We start from the raw sequence: 15,436 nt of genomic DNA, 5'->3' as shown, positions 1-15,436 counted from the left end.
CTGGGCGGCAGGGGCAGGCCCGCGTGCGCGCAGCGTGGCTGAGGCGGCGGCCCACGGGCACTGTTAGCCCGACGCGGACACTCGTGGCCCCCTGGCGCCGTGGAGTCTGAGCCGTTGGCTCAGCCTGCCTGGGCTCTTCCCTGCGCCCCTGCCTCCAGACCACGCAGCCGGGTCATGCTGGCCTCCTGAGAGGCCCCCAACTATCTTCAGGGGAAGGTGTGGCACGTACTGTTGCCTTTTGAGATAGTTCCTGGACAGACATGACACTAAACTTCGGATTTTCACTTTTTATTCCTGATGAACTCTTGGCAACGGGGCTTAACGCACACAAATAAATAGCTTGGCAATTACAGATTTAATGTGCTTGTGGATGTAGATATTCCTTAAGAGAATAACTGAGCTTGCTTTTGCTCCAGGAAAGCTGTTGTTCAGTGAGAGTTAATGCACATCTATTGAATGCATTGGGGAGGTGTCGTTATATGCATGACCTATTGTACTTCTCTCTAGGCATCCATTAGTGGCCGCTGTCAAAGAGTGGATGGCTGCTTTCCATTTGGCTGATGGACCTTTGGACTCACCCAGTGTAACAGTTCTTTTTTGTTAAATCAGTATCTGCTTGTTATATGCATATAAAAATGTACAAAAAAACCTTGATTCAGTGCCTGCAGTCATTTTTGATGTGATTGTGATTTTATATTTAGGAGTAAACCTGTGTGGGTGTGTGTATTTGCRTATCCATGTGACTTTTTAGGGTTAACTTGACAACAGATTTGCAGCAAACACTGAAACTATTCTTCTATGTCTTTGCTGTGTCATGGCATAGTAGTTGAGAATAATTGATTATATTGGAGACCATTCTGTTTCAAGAAATTTGTTGCCATTTTTCTTGAAAGTGCTAAAAAATAGAGTGCAGACCAAGGGCCTACTGATGATCACATACTGAGTAAATGTTGCCAGCCAAGAACTCCCTGAATAGTCAGCTGCTTTCTGGCGGCAGTCCTTCTCATAAACTTCAATTTTGTGAGCTGTGGAACTGGTAGCATCTGGCTTCCCTTTGAATTTGTCATGCATCTGATACTCAGGTGCAAGCCTGAACAGAAGTTGTCCTCTACCTGAGGCCTTTGGAGAGATTCTTCTCAGTGTGCATTCTCTGGTGTCTAATGAGAGTGGAAGTAATGCTTCAGTGTGTCTCTCCTACAGCCAACAACCTGTTTCTATAAAGTGTGTAGGAACTCATTTGGTTGTTGTTTTTGTAAATGGTCAGCTCCTCTGCCCTTTCCCTTTGAACTGAGTCCATACTCTAGTGATTCTTCCTTCAAAACAGCTACTGTGTTGCCTGTATTTCTAAAGTTGGCTTAAGTACAATAATACTTACTCAGAGCCTCCATGAGGGCTTATCTCTACTGTGTTATCTGTCTACCACAATCACACTCCTGTAATTTCCAAGTTTATTAAAACAACATTCATGGGATGAATCTCATCTAATTTTAACCATGTAGAAAATAAGCACTCTGAATCTTCCTCTACAAACACAAGACAGGTGTTACCAAAGGATGATTCATCCTACCCTAAAATAGGCACCTTTAAAGAGAGAAACTTAACCTTTTGCCCTGTTGATTATAAGAAAAGCTTATGGCTAGATCTTACTGCAGGATCCACAAGTTCTTTGATGCTTCTAATGCTCATTGCTTCTTGACTCTAAAAATAAGACCAGTTGTACCAAGTCAAACCAAGAGTCTTTGCAGCTGTATATCCTGCCTGTGATGTGAGACCCCTATAGCCCTTAACTTTTGGTGTATGCCAGAATATCTAGCTTCTCTACCAAATCAAGTCTCTTTAACTGGCTTGCTGGTGTCTTCAAGAAATAATGGGTTCCATCCACAGTGYTCTGGTTTCCTTCCCCATTCCCAATTTTTCTATTTTTTACCCTTTGGCTTTCACACCCCCTCCCTTTATTTTTTTGATGATGATGTGTGTTTTTTTGATGTGTGATCATTTGATTTCTCCCTGATTTCTTTTTCCTTAAATACTCCCTTCATAGGAGAAGTTTGAGAACTTTTTTGAGTTGGGATAGTAAGAAAGCAATAAAGAGAGTGTCTGAAAATAGACATCTGAAAAAAATTTATGGCCATTTGCAATTCAGGAACTTCTTAGATTTGTCTTTTTTGAATTTATGGAATAGCGAGGTACTTTGACTGCATATTCCCTGGCATGGGTCTGAAGGAGAGAACATTCTAGCTAAATCCCTAATCTCAGTGAGCTGGGAAAGCAGGGTTGTAATGTTTGCTGGTGAGCCACGTGGGGTAGCTTTGACTAGACAACTAACATTTAGGAGAAATGAATGCTAAACTATATGTAATATTACTACATATAATATGTAAATTAAAAAAAAAACAGATGTTGCAAAACAAGCTGTCAGTAATTTGGTAAAACTGAATGTAACCTAAGTTACGGTTCCCATAACTATTAATCAACATGCTTCTGTGTATCTGTTGTAACAGACGTGCCAGGCATCAGCCTCACCTAAGAGGCCCATGGTGGAGCCAGGGCTGACAACTCTATGGGGTTTCAGTCAGAGACTTACCGACAACGAACATCTTTCTTCATCCCGTGTTCTGCAGAATCATAGTTCATATTGTGTGCTAAATTCTTTGTGCCAAACTGAACCAGCAATGCTGTAGAAGAGAAAATGGACAGACAAATCGCAATAAACTGCACGGCAGTGGTTCCAAAGCAGCTGTGACTGGAACATGGAAGACATGAAAGGGATCCTCAAGGCCGCGGCTTCTGAATGTTGCCCCCGAGCAGTTATCGCCTCTTCCAGAAAGTATCACGTACAACTTCAGTTCTTCTTTTATAAAACAAGAAGGACACCTGCTACTTGCCAGTGCCAGAGAGAAGGTAGTGCGTGAGAGGATTTTGGTCTGACATGGTGCACTGTTGTATTTTTTGCTTGAGCAGAAAGCTCCTATTAGCAGTTAGAAGAGGTGAAAGGGACTGTGCCAAGATGCTGCCTGTCTCTGAACAGTCTGTGGGTTTAGTTTCTCTAGAAAGCATAAGTTTTTGAGGGCAGAATCTGTATCTTTTTCTAATTAGACACCATCAAACACCTGTTACCATTTTGGGGAATATAAGTCATGAAAATGATAAAACGTAACTATGGTATGTAGAGTCTTTCATGAATGCRGAGCTACTTCAGTGCTTCCTCATTATGCAAATTAGTACTGAAATACCAGAATATCGTGAATCTAACATATAAAAAAGAAAATAACTCAGACTGCTGCCAGAATCTGCTGTTTACCTCCCATTCGTTAGTTGGAAAATCGCAGCGGCTGAGATCTTAAATACGGGCTGCAAATAGCACATTAACATGAAAATTATCTTTGCTCTTACCTCAATATTAAATGCTTCTTTTCTGGCAAATTTATACATATTAAAAGTAAACATGGCTACAACTAGTTAGCACTAGCTTCAAAAAACCTTTGTGTTGTGGAGTGGTTCAGCACAGAGAGTCATGGCCTTCTTGTAATGCAACAAATAACTGTTTCCACAGCCCACAATATTTATAGAATTTTTCCGTGATTTACCAGTCCGTGTGACCCCTCTTCCAAGTTTTCCAAGAAAATCAGGCTTTTAATATCAGCTGCTTCCCCCCCCCTTTACTAATTTACTTCATTTCCCCATCCTCTTCTCTGTTTTTTTCCTGGGCTCMTTTTTCAGAATTCTCTGTGTAAGTAGCTCTGTCCTGTGCTCGTCCCAAGGGCTCTGTAAAGGGATCTATTTCCGTCTTACCTATGATCAGGCTGCTTTAAGGAAGTGCAGTCCGGTGTCCTGTGGTCTATGACATGTATCTGCTTCATTCCTCAGCTTAAGCTTTGAGAAGGGACTGCATGTGCATTCCAGGAACAGCACATTGTTATAACTGGAAACAAAAATATATGACTAGCTGCACTTCTGATAGAGCTGCTTCCTCCTAACCTTAAAGTTGGCTTTCGTTAATGGCTTCCCCCCCCCCCCAAAAGGGCTGCGGATTATTCATATAGAAAAGAAGATGATGTGGTTTTACATTTCACAGGAAAAAGAGGTCTGCAGTTTTGTATCAGTGTGTTTTATGTACTATCTCTCTGTTCTTGATTTTTTAAACTCTGGAAATAATGATCTCCATACATTCCCATGAAGGAGGTAGGCAAGTTTTTTCCTCTCAATAGTGGGCATTCTGTTGATTCACAGTAGCTTACGTATTTTCCTCGTGCTTTTTTTTCATAAAAAGAAAAATTAATGGTCCAGATGTAATAAAATTGGGAAGGAAACCTTTGTTTGATCATTGTGTGTCAGGCTGAAGTTAAAAGCAGAGAAAACCTAACGCCATAGATTGACGTAATTTGCTCTGTTCTGTTCTCCTTGTGCCCGTATTATAGTTGTTTTTTTTTTAAAGGGTAAAATTCTAGACCCCAATTTTAAAATTCACAGTAGATGGGCAGCCCTTTGTCCTTTATTCAAAGTCCCACTTACATCACGAGGGTTGTGCTGCCTGCTGAACTTTAAGGATATGGGTTCTGGTCACAAGAATGCAAACCAGTGATTTACTCTTTCCCCTCCCCTGCTTTTTGCCCTGGAGTTAACCAGCATATTAGACTAATATTTTCTTACTTCCTAGTGGCTGTTTCTGTTTCTTTTTTGTTTGGGGGTTTTTTGGTAGTGGAACCCATTAGAGTTTGTCCCAAGAGAATCACTGCCAAAGTAAACAAACATCTTCATGAAAGAAAAATAATGTCTGTGGAGTATTAAAAATTCCATGTTTTACAGAAAAGTATTTATGGCAACCAACTAGTGAATTAAAGTGAATGAAGTCCTATTTCCAGTGTGCTGCTGCTGCTGTACTAATTGAATGTGGCAATTTCTGCTAGTTTCTCAGCTGTGCAGTACAAGTTCTTGGTATTAATTGTAGTTTAGGCTGAAGAAAAATATGAGATGAAACTCAGTTTAGAAAGAGGATTTTTTATTGTTGAGAATTGAATAGTACTGCATGTAAAACCCAGGGGAATTGCTGTTGTCTCTAAAATGTTCTGCATGTGGTTGGCAAGAACAACAAGGACAGAAGAAAGTTCAGCTAAAATATTCATAAAGGCTGTCTGGTGGAATGCATTACAGGCAGCCATATACCTCGCTGCTCTTATCCATGGGAACTGATAATTTTTAACTGAGATGAAACATTCTGAGGAACAGGAGGCTGGCAGATTTGCAGCATAGATTGTTTAAAGKTTTAAATACTGTGACTATCTCATCTTACTGTAAGTCTGTAGACATAATGTAAGCTTGAGTTACTGAAAAGTGATAGAATGTCTGCATGTGTATAGCCTACAAAATTGTGAAGAGCTTATTTTCTATATGCTGCAGAATTCTGTGCTCTTACCATGTTTTGTCCAGGATTGGAATAATTATCCAGTAGAGCAACTATGTTTCAAATTCAGTGAGGATGAGACCATCTCTTAGTTCTCTGTTTAGGCAGAGGTTTGCACAAAGGGGACTGGTGCTAACTGGAAACGGTTGCCAACGTTATCATAGGTTTCATGACAAATGCTAAGTGTTCAAAAAGTAGGCGCTTCAGATGAGATCTCTCTTCAGTTCTCAAAATGATGTAGGATTTTAAAGCCTATGTTGTTGCTGATGTACTCACATATCAGATAGCATTTGTAGTAGTCCTGATAATATGACTGGTTAATTTGGTTATATTGCCAATGCATAAGACAAACGATTCCTATGGTAGAGAATACGAGGATTTTACTGTTGATTTTTTCCTGTCTGTCACATGCAGAAGAACAGTTTGTCCAGCAATGCCTTCCTCTGTAGTAAGAATACAGTATTTTCTAGTCTTCMTTTCTATGTACAATTCAGACACAGCTGCCACTATTTACCAAACATGAAGGTGGTGGTCACAGCTCTATGGGTAAGTTTGGGTTCTGTTGTAAAGAATGCATGAGACATCTTTATTAATTGCATGAGTGTTCAGTGTGTATTTATATATCTGGCTRCTGTGGAGGCTTCCTGAAATTTCTGTCTCCAGAAACTAGTGTAACTGACTTGTGCTAAGAACTACATTTTGGTTCCWGTCTTGGGATAATCTGTTCTGGAGGGTTGCACACCATACTCTGACCACATGTGAGAGATGAGCTAAAAGACCAGAGGAGATCTCCGAGTGGAAATTCTTGAATAAAGAAACTTTGCAATGGAGTTCATTTATGCTGAAGGGAGTGCTGTAGCCCCTATAGCAAATGCAATGGGAGGAAGCAAGCATGTGTTTGTGGCTAGATCTCCCCTCTGCTGAAGTGTACAGACATTGTAGCAAGTTAAACAGGAGTATGTGTTTGCACCCTAGCAGACTGTTAAGGTTGGTACTTTAAGTTGCTATGAAGATTTGTCAAAGTTTACTTATTAAACCACTGAGAAATGATAGAGGAGCAAGTTCCCCTTCTGAGCATTTGTCTTGTACGAAAAGCAAGGACGAMCCGTCTGATGTGTATACATGCAAAATGTATTCTCTTGATGTTATTTCATCTTTGAGTATAAGATGGATGTTCTGTAACTTTAGAAGAGCATCCATTRTTTCAGTAAGATTATTTTCAATGGCTTCTGTAAGAGATTTGTGGTTTTAATTAGTCTGTTTGGAATCATTTTAGAAATTAGCAATAAGGTGCTTCAGATTCATCATATAACTAAAATCAAACTTTTATGCACAGGCTAGAATTAAAGAAATCTTGACTGAAATTAAGAAAACTCTTTAACCTTGTCATTGCAAATAATTATGATTATATGTGCAATAACCAGGGTGAGATCAAAAACTGTGAAGCTGGCTGTTGTGACCTCAAAGAGCCCAGTCATGAACCTCTGGGTCTCTTGAGGGTAGGATGCTCTCATTCTCACTTATCAAGAACTTATAGTATCTTTACAAAACAGTTGAACAWTTATGACACTAATGATGAGAATAACAAGCCCAAAGATCAGGCCGTGCCTCTGCAAGGTAGAAGAGGTTGGCCTGGATGTGGTGTGGCAGAGGAGCGAGTTGAACTCAGGTCTGCTATATGGCAGATGAATAATGCTCTCAACACTTAGCTGCTGGTTGGTGGTTCCACAGCTTCTCTCTCTCTCTCTCTCTCTCTCTCTCTCTCTCTCTCTCTTTTTTTGTCCCCTTAAAGCTGGTAAGTTGAATTTCTGAATAGGCAACAAGGTAACTGATAGGGAGGCTTTCAGCTATTTTACTGTTTGCCTACTTCCTTCATCTAAATCTGCCTAACTCTAGCTGGGACTCAGAAATAAGAACTCTCTAGTCCTCTTATGAAAGGAAAATTTCTGATCTAACGATCAACTGTACATTAATGATAACCTTCATTGCTTTTGACTATTTGTGGTATTACGATGGTACAAAGACACTGAAAAGCAGTATAACTGTTTTACCATGTATGTTTTGATTACTAAAGCCATATCTGTGTGATTCTTAGTGCTCATGTATAACATTTTGAAAAATTAAAAGAAATCCAACAAAATATCCTGCCAAGAAACTCTGTAAAAAGCTGAATGCACATATGAGAATATTTTTATTAAAACATCTTAGAAATGCATTAGCTATGCAAAAAAACTCACTGAAACCTAGAAAAGGTAATGAAAACGTTGAACTTCAATAAAATGAAGTATATTAAGAAAGAAAATAATGCAGTTGAAGTTATCCAGACAACCTTAGTTTTCTTTCATAATGAGAACCTGAGGGAAATGCAGAGTTAAAATTAGTTTGCTTCTGCAGACTCTATTTTTCTAACCCCTTATGTGCAGTCTTTCTGAAAAGAATAGTGATTTTTTGGATGCCTTAATCATTAACTCTTGTACTGACATATTTTTTTGCTTTTTATAAGTTTAAGCAAATGCTGAGAACTGGCAGTCATACTTTCTAAACGWATAGCTACAAGGCAAAGGAACTAGGATAAGATCAGATATGTTCATCTTTTATATAGAGAACACAAAAACTACTGTAATTATGTAATTTCCCCTCTCATTATGCTGTTGAGACCCCAGATCCATTCTTATGCAGTGGCACAAAGCAATCTAGTACTTAAGTATTGCTTACAGAAGCTTCTTTGCTGAATTGATGATCATATATGCCACAGATCAATTGTACCAACAATACTAAAAGAAAAAATGACCTAGATCTTTAAAAATTCCCAAACCTTGGTGATGTCCTTCAGTTATTGTGATATCATTTTGTCTCAATAGGCTTTGACAGGAGGGCAGTAAAATGAATCATTTGAGGAACCTTTGTTTTCATATTGGTGATCTTTTTTGTACATGCTTGTGTAGTATGTTACAACCAAGGAAGAGAAAACTACGTAAGATTTCTGCTTTCAGAAATCAAAGGTATGTATGTTGTTTATTTTTCTTTTTCTCCCACATAACCTCTCTTTTCAACTTTAAAAGATTGTTTCTATATGAAGAAATATAGTAGAGACTATAATAGTATAATTATGCCTTGTGGACACTTTTTAATCTTGTATGAATGTCTTTATAATACAAGTGTCCACATGGGAAGTTATACTGTCATAACTACAGCAGCATAATTTTGCTGGAGGATTTTGTTATGAAGACAAGTTCTTTATGAAAGGCTTTGGGAATTCTATTTTGCCTTTTCACTTCTCAGTTTGCTCAGGTGCTGAACTAAAAGAGTTGATCAAATCAGTGAAAGTAATGAAAATTCAACAGTTATCAAGTAGACTGTCAAGTGCTGAGGAAATTGGAAAGTAATAAATATATATGTTTTGTGATAATATTCATGTGCTTTACTCTCCAGTGTTGGAGTTTGTGAAGAGTTTAATGAAAGGGTAATAAACAAAGTCTTTTCTTGCTCAGCCTCATAAACTAATATACCCGATAGTTAAAAATTGGAAGAACATTATAGAATCTTAGCTCTCATAAAAAACAACTGGGGTTTCAGGCCAGTTTGACAGTGGAGAATTATATGAATATTTTTTAGCCTCTGTCAAATTCTCTGCAGCTCATACAGAGCCAATCAGCTATTGAATTTCTCTATTTCTTATATCCCAGTTAAATTATATTTCGTTAAATATCTGAGTCCTATGACAGCAGTCAAAATGCTGTTACAACAATAGACCATTTACATGAAAATAACAATATGTCAGTAAGGGCATAGTAACACTTAAACAATCTTTTACAAAATGTGCTTAGAGTAAACCACAGCATGTTTCAATGTCATCGTCTCATAGACTTTAAGACAAGAAAAGCCTAACTTTTTTTTTGTGACCTAATCCCATTCAGTGTTAACTTTGACCATAAAGGACCCCTTGTAAATGCTTGAAGGCCATTTTTTCTAAGAGAATTTCATTAGAAAGATACCTGATTTGTTTTTAAAGAGTTCAGAGAATGAAGAGTTCACCACATCTATAGCAACCCTCCCTGTTCAGGTGAAGAGTTTTATCTGTGTTTTGAATTTGGCTTTGCCTTCCCTGGTTTAATCTTTGCTGGATTAGAAAGCCTTTAGCACTGGACAGGGTTCAGTGAATGTGTTTAAAGACTGGGATCAAAGTACTTCATCTTTCTTTTGTTAAGCTCATTGAGCTTCTTTTGTTTCTAACAATAAGGCAAGATTGCTGTATCAGTTGTTCCTAAAGTTTCTTTCAAGTTTACAAACATCCTAAGTAAGGATGTCAGAGCTGTACATAGCAGGAATGTTATTACTGATGAGAGGGTTACAGCATGAGCTGAACAAGAGCATGCTCTTCCCTCTTCCTTTTTGAAGTGTGGAGCAAATATGGGCAARTATATTGCTACTACCAAAATTTTCATTTTGTGTATATCTTGCCATGAGGCTCTAGGCCTGAGTGATTCCTCATAAGATCTTCCATTGGATATTATGTTTTTCCAATACAAGCTTATTAAAGAGACACACCACACTGGTATCTTGCTGTATTTAACAGAATATTTGGGTTTGCCCTGGATGAAGCTGAATATTTCCGTCCCGTAGTGCTTCTTTCCTCCTCCATGTTCAGTTTATCTGCCAAGATTTCTTTCAGAGTTGAAGATACAGTCTCCAAATTTGTAAATATAGCTTACTTTTTGTTCCAATATGTATAAACTTTTATTTGTCATTAGTAGAATGTACATTTGTCAAGCAGGCATGAATTATAAATTGGTTGGGTTATAGTGTAGCATGATTGTGCCATTTTATTTATTTCTTCTGCCACCAAATTTTTACCTATAAAATTTCCTGGTAATGACTTTTTGTTTTCATCATGGCCAAAGATGGTGAATAGAATTAGTCCAAAAAGTAATTCCAATGAGTTTATTCTTGAAATAATGCAAATGGAAAATGAGTCTGGTTTTGATTACCTCTTGAACTCTGTAACTTATCTATTTTGCAATTAATATAGAATACAAAGATTTTTGCACAGTGCCAGTATCGTAATCATTGTAATGCAATGCTCAGGTTAGTGGTTTACAAGCATATATGTATATGGGTTTTATAGTTGCACCCCATCAATCTGAAGCTGTTCAGTGTAATATTAGGCCTGTTGTGTAAACAGAAGGAAACAAAAAACATAAATTTCCTATWTTTTTAATAATAGTTCCTCATCTTCAACTGTTTTCACCAGAGCAGAATGTGTGCTAGTCATGGTAATGACTGAGCTACATAACTTTTTGATGTCTTGAAAATAAAAGGATCAGTTTTATTGCAATTGTGTGGATCTATGTGAGGGTCAGGAGCACTGCAGAAATGCACAGAAAAAGAATCAAGGAAGTCCACCAGCCTGAGGACCATTTGTAACATGATCCTGAGGAAAAAGACTGAGAGAGGTGCTTGAAATTGAGAGTAAAGAAACAGTCTCCTACTGTTTGCTTCCTGCTGTGTTCCAGGAAACAGTACATAGTATACMTGATTTATAAATAAGTAGAACTGCAACCAATAAATGCCTGACTCCATCACCAATTCCTCCTTATGACAGGTACAATGTACAAGATGTCAAAAATCAATTAGTTATTTCTACTTATGTTTACTGACAAAGTTGATAGCTGTGTTTTAAATTTCTCATTGAAGGTGATTGGGAGATAACACAATGAGTAAGAAGAACTAAAACAACATAGTCTACTTTTGAATTTGGGATTCTAATTGAAAATGATATATTTCTCTTAGCACTGAATTTTGTGTGTTTGTTTTGTGTTTTCTAGCCAGAACAAAACCCCTGAGAATCATGTAATCATTGAAAAGTCTAGGTTTGAAGGGACCTCTGGAGATCATCTGCTCCAGACTTCTATTGAAAGCAGGGCTTTAGATTAGATTATCCAGGGGCCTGTCAAGCCAAGTAATTTCCAGTGAGGAAGGTTCCCCCAAATCTCTGGGCACTTTATTCTTTTGTTTATTTTTTTCCCAAGATAAAGATTTTTTTTTCTTATAAGCAGGTGAAATTCCCCCTGAAGCAAATWCCCCCATAAAGCTCCCCTGGATCTCATGCCTGCTGCCTCTTGTCCTGTCACTGTGCGYCCATATGAAAAGAGATTTCCATCTTCTCTAGAAAACTTTCTAGTTGTTGGAAGGCAGCAATTATAATTTCCTGAGCTGTCTCTCCTTCACACTGAACAAACCCAGTTCCTTCAGACTTTCTTCATCTGACCAGTTCTCCAWCCCCCAAATCATTTGGTGAACCTTTGCTAGACCCTCTCCAATTTTTCAATGCCTCTCTTGAAGTAGGCAAACCAAAACTGGACTCAGTAGTTCAGATGTGGCTTAATAAGTGCACATAGAATGGAATAATTGCATCTCTCGGTCTGCTGGCTACATACTTACTGGTGCAGCCCACAGGACAGTCTGCCYTCATTGCTGCCAGAGTACATAGCTGGTTCACATTCAGCTTGCCGTTCACCAGGACTCCCAGGTCCTTTTCAGCAGAGCTAAACGCCTGCCAGTCAGCCCCCAGCCTATACTGCTGCCTGGGATTATTCTGTCCCAGTTGCAAGACTTTACATTTATCTTTGTTATCATGCAATATTCATTTTGGGTCAGAATAACATCTCATTTTACCCCAGATAATACTATTTAATTTTTCACCACATATAATGAAAGTAAAACAAAGAAGCTGACCAAACTTCAGGGAGAAAAAGGGAGGCACTCTTCTTATTTTACCCTAAAGCTCAATGACTTAACCCTCACCCACAGTGTGGGAGATCTGGGTTCAGTTCTTTCTTTCTTTTGAAGAGAGTTGGACCCATATTGCTCACAACCGAGAAAAGTGCCCTCAGGAGCAGGCTGTAACAAGCCATAACGTATTCCAAGGCTCCTTCAAACTCTCCTGTTGCCACAGTAATACTTTTGTTTAATATACTTTTGATGCTTCTCAGACTAGGACTACAGGTGTCATACCTCCTAAGTTATTATTTTGACCTCTGGTTATTTGTCATTTGTATGCCCCTCTCCTTGCTTAGTTTGGAAATGCATAAGTCTAGAGAAATTCCCTGAAGCTTTCAAGAAAAAGCTGTGTTTGCCCAGCTCCAATGGGATCTTTATGACATACTTCGTCTTTGTATTCAGTTTCTTTCCTTTGATGTGAATGAACTTGCCTGGAGTTAAAAGATTAGTCATGACTTGAATGCTTCCATCTTGGTAGTGCTGGTAAGTAGGGGCTACCTTAGTTTAATTTTAAAAAATAGGTACCTACTGTAATTTTTTTTTGCTTTGAACTTAGTAATATTCAAGCCTYCTTTGTTCTTTTTGTATATTATATAGCTTTATATGTACAGTATAGTAACTTGTGGTGAGATAAGAAATTTGTTTTGTTTTGTTTTAGAGAAGTCAGGAAATATCTAAAAATATTTTCAAGTACTGCCATATTTTAACAAAAGCAACCCTGGTACAATGTGTGATGTACTGGGTAATAAAAAGTTGATCAATATTCATTGCTACTTTTGTTTTATTTTAGAATGCAAGTGCCAGAATGGAAAAAACATTAACACTGGCAGTTTCCTTATGCAATAAAAATTGTGAGGTTGACTTCTCTATATTATATTGCACTTGCAGATATAAAAGTCTGAAAAGCAAGGATAACTTTAATATAATTAGGATGTCAAAGAGAAATAATAGGTCCACAGTATTTTTTTAAGATCATTTTAAAATTTCAAATGAAGCTCATTAATTTGGAATTTCTAGCTTAGCGTAAAAGTGGCATAAACTTTTCCTGTTCATTTTACTAATAGCAAAACAAAACGTGACTACTGGACATGTGTTATAGACACATGGAGCACAACTTCTATTGGAATGGATGGAGAGCGCTGCTTTTTAGGACCTGCCCRCAAGATATGAGGAAAAGATGCATTGTCGTCAGTAAATCCAAAATGAAGACCTTTTCTGAACATCATTAGAAAAAAGAACATGTTGAATTTTCTAAAAATCCAATCTTAGGAAAATATAAAGGCTTTCTAAAATGTAAATTTCTGCATCCAGCATGAGATAAATCAATACTGGAGTGCTTTCTGATGCACAAATCAGTATCAGCCACTGAACCAAAACCTCGCAGGAACCTTAGTGCTCTTTACTTTGTGCAAACAGATTTTGGCACTAGCACTGTTATGTGAAACATAAAATCGACCAGTTCTTCAAAACAATTTGCAATTTTTTCCATATCTGACTGCTAAAAGGGGAAATTTTAATGGAAGAATGAGAATTCTCAAGGAAATCCTGCTGGGTATTCTAGAGAGTACAATTTAATGAGCACACGAGTAAGTCACCTTGGAGAGGAAGGCTGCCTAGTAAATAAGGCACAAAGGTGATAACTAAACAAGTTATCAATATGTTRAGTAGGGAAAAGGGGACATAACTGGCAATGAAAATACACTGGATTTATAAAATGTAATTAACTTTTAAGAGAAGATTAAGAAAATAAGGAATTATTAGTGACCAGTAGTTCTTAAGACAGTAAAAAGGCATTACAAAGGTAGGAGCAAAAGAACAACAAATCAAGTAAAGATTTCAGTCTTGCAGAAAAAGACATAAGAAATCCAGTGGTTGGAAATCAAAGGATTGAAAAATTCAATCACTGTGAGGATGTAGTGAGGGCAGTTACACATTAGAATAATTTACCAGGGGAGGTAGGTGGTAAGCTTGCCATTGCTAGGAATTTAATCCACTTGGATACACTTTAATCTGACTCTGGGAAAAGATCTGTGAGTGTTGCGTATCTGTGTGGATCGCTGCGGAGGTCATTTCTGCAGTGCAAGCTGTACGTCCATGAATGTATATTTGTTCTTCAACACGCCTTTCTTTCACAGGCTGTGGAAGTGAACAGAAAGCCCTCATTGCCCTSAACATGTTCCTCCAACTTTCAGCTCTGCATTAAGGCAATGACTAAAATAAAGTCTCATGCTCCAGGGCTACAGCTGGCTGCCTGCAAAAGACCAGAGAATGATTTCCTAGATGCATTCTGGATTTTTTGATTTCATTTTCTCTGAAGCATTAGAAACAGACATAGCTGGTCATCCAGCCTTGGAGAGAGTGGTCCAGTTCTCTGAGGTGAAGAGGAGTCCACTCCTTTAGGCAGCCACTATCTTCCAACTGGCTTGGTGATCAGACAAGTTCCCCTGAATCAGGGTAACAAGGAATTTGAGGGCGTTTTGCTTTCCTCTTCATTATGAAATCCAAACAAATATAATATTGTAATTATGATGATTTGGGCATATCTCATATAGTCAGTTCACCATCATTCCTAGGGCTGCAGACAGAAGAGACATCACAGTCTTTTCTGGTGTTCATATTAACTTAATATTTCAAAGATTTATTTATTCATTTATTTTGCATAACCCAAGTCATTGTGGAATATAGTGGTAAACGGGRAAAATGTTATGTCATATACAATAGAGCAGATTGCCTGTTCTGGTTTAAAATTCTACTGATTTATAAAGATGCTGGAAGCTTAATTTTGCTGCAACAACTTGTATGTGAGGAATTCAATTTCTTTTTTTTTTTCTTAAAAAGCTGATTCCAGTCTTGATGCTTGATGGAGTTACAGAGCTGCTATTCCCACTACTCAAATGTCTATTTACTGCCTGTGTGTATATCAGCTAAGAAAGAGTTTGTACACTTTCAGCAGAATTGCTTGTGAATTCTGATTTCTTTCTGCAGCATTCTCCACCTTTTATTTAAAAAAACACCCCTACAAAGAAAAAATAATAATACTTACTGATAYAATAATTCTTAAACTATATAGGAGAAGGGGGATGCATTACTTCTTATTAATTTGATTCTGTTAAAAAAATGAYAATAAGCAGAAGGAGGGATTTGAGGGAGTTATTGGAAGGCAGATGACCTATCGTCATCTCCTAGAAGGCAAACTGGCCTGTCAGCATTTTGCCTTGTGAACATGCTGGCACGTAGCCTTGTTCTTATACTAGT

At 37.9% G+C, this 15,436-nt stretch overlaps 1 long non-coding RNA gene across 1 annotated transcript in view; it reads left to right on the top strand.

Annotated features, from left to right (window-relative positions):
- The window catches only part of LOC146596228 (uncharacterized), a 7,746-nt gene extending 2,791 nt beyond the window's left edge, over positions 1-4,955 (top strand). Inside the window, exons 2-3 of the long non-coding RNA XR_014895778.1 lie at positions 508-583; positions 2,502-4,955. This is a non-coding gene — a long non-coding RNA (uncharacterized LOC146596228). The remainder of the gene's footprint in view (positions 1-507; positions 584-2,501) is intronic.
- The last annotated feature ends 10,481 nt before the right edge of the window (positions 4,956-15,436 follow it).

This window comes from Rhea americana, unplaced genomic scaffold (assembly GCF_003343005.1).
Source record: "Rhea americana isolate MKP2758 unplaced genomic scaffold, rheAme1 scaffold_205, whole genome shotgun sequence".
Taxonomy (NCBI): domain Eukaryota; kingdom Metazoa; phylum Chordata; class Aves; order Rheiformes; family Rheidae; genus Rhea; species Rhea americana.
The sequence above is the reverse complement of the archived record's forward strand: the minus strand, read 5'-3'. Positions and strand labels throughout refer to the sequence as shown.